General features: G+C 42.6%; 1 long non-coding RNA gene across 1 annotated transcript in view; it reads right to left on the reverse strand.

Moving 5' to 3' along the window:
• Positions 1 to 1,242, reverse strand: part of LOC116703580 (uncharacterized) — an 11,565-nt gene extending 10,323 nt beyond the window's left edge. Inside the window, exon 1 of the long non-coding RNA XR_004335463.1 lies at positions 1,192 to 1,242. This is a non-coding gene — a long non-coding RNA (uncharacterized LOC116703580). The remainder of the gene's footprint in view (positions 1 to 1,191) is intronic.
• Between the last annotated feature and the right edge of the window lie 715 nt (positions 1,243 to 1,957).

Genomic DNA, 1,957 nt, shown 5'->3' on the forward strand with positions numbered 1-1,957 from the left:
GCAGCTGAAAGAAATTCTAGAGGAAACACTGTGAACTGTTATTACTGTTACTACTGGTGATAATTTGCATAACAACTTCTTCTTTGGCTCTGATATATGGATAATAACGTTTTATTTATTTTTTTCAATATATCTTAAAACCCAGGATTGGGTATTTACTATTTGTTTGCAAAACATTAGATATGTAAACTATCTTGACAGGCTCAATGTGAACTTTGTCTGTGCACCAAACCTGAGCTAATATGTTTGAGAGAGAAGAGAATATTTCATCTGCACTCATGCAGTCACACAAAACAAAGCCTGGCAGTGTTTGCAAATACAGATTACACCTGAACACACCACGGGTAATTTCCTCTTACTGAAAAAGGAAGTGTGAGAGGTGCAAAGTGCTGCAAATCCAACTTCTGTATATTTCAGTATAATGTCTGAAAGTACTGGCCAAAAACAATTGATGTATTACCTCAGCGCATTTCACTTTCACCTTATTTTTTTGCTATCTTTCAATATTTCAAAATTAAGTTCGGACAAAAATGACGTTCATCACGGAGCTCCTGAAGGGGCACTGGGATTTTTTTTCTCGTGCTCACAAGAAACTTTTTCGTTAGCATGAGCAGACCAATCTAAGGCTAGCAAAATGATGCTATGTATTAATATTTCAGCCATTGTGAGTGCTACTCAGGTTGGTTTCTCATGACCTTTACTCAGGAGACCAAGGTTCGAGTCCCGTTTTTTTTTTTACTTAACAAACGGCATTTCCACATCACGTGGGTTTTCAGTGATTTTTCTTTTTTTTTGTGATTGTTGCAAAAATCCTTGATTATGCGACACGTTTTCTTAAAAAATGTGATGGATGCAGGATATTTATGCAATTTAATGCGACGCAATTGCAAGAACTTGCAAAAACTGGTTTGATTGTGTTTGTCTGGTCATTACGTCACTTCATAACGTCCCCATGGCAACGAGAGAAAACAGCTGCTCTTGTGTGAAGTAAACACAACATTTTTCAACTTTCTTTTCAACACTTTTCAACTGACTTTGGCTGATTATGCATTGAATTGTACCATCGCATAATCACGTTTTTCTGGAGGGACCGGGTTTCTAGGAAGTAAAAACGGGGTAAACCCATATATGAACCCTATACTGCTGCCGTTCACCATTTTGCGGGAACCAATCACAAACTGGCTCATTCACGTGGCGCTGCTACGTCACCCGGAGCGTTGGTCTGATTGGTTGAAGGACTATCCAATTATTTACAGAGTCATCTAAATATGTCCTTGATCCCGCTTCATGTGCAGTAGAAAATAACGAGCCTGACTCCCCAGACCAATGTTCAATCTTAAAAAGATTAAAAAACAACCTGCGATCATAGAGGCTAGGCAACAAACGAGGGATATCGTTGTGGTTTGACGGACTTGTTGACCCCTCTACAGGATGGATACCCGCCCCGAGCCTGACAGGACCCGACGGGGCCCGGTTCAGAAGAAGAAGAAATGATGCTTGGGTTCGGGTTGGGCTCGGTCACATGAGCGAGATAAGGCATTGAATATTGTGCACGCCTGTGTTAACGTGCGCTTGTTCAGATTGTAACTTTGTCGGGCTCGGGTTGGACTCGGGTCGGGTTCAGTTACTGCTCTGTCGGACGCTGGCTGGGCTCGGACAGAAAAACACGTCTCGATCCGCATTCTGGGCCACACACACGATGGTGGATGGCACAGTGTCCTCAGCCTGTCCTCATGAACCATAGGACTGTGTAAGGACGCACCTGGCCCTGTACCGTGGAGGTCAGGGGGGACAGCTGGGTGGACTTTCAAGCCAGGGAGCGGTTTGCTTCCACAACCACAAACCTTTTACAAAAATGTAGTGCCTAAAGTTAACTTTAACTTAACTTAACCGTAAATGGGCTTGCGCTGTTCTGTAGCCATCTCAAATTTGCCTATTCTCTGATTAACTGAACCAC

Source organism: Etheostoma spectabile, chromosome 15 (assembly GCF_008692095.1).
Source record: "Etheostoma spectabile isolate EspeVRDwgs_2016 chromosome 15, UIUC_Espe_1.0, whole genome shotgun sequence".
NCBI classification, from domain to species: domain Eukaryota; kingdom Metazoa; phylum Chordata; class Actinopteri; order Perciformes; family Percidae; genus Etheostoma; species Etheostoma spectabile.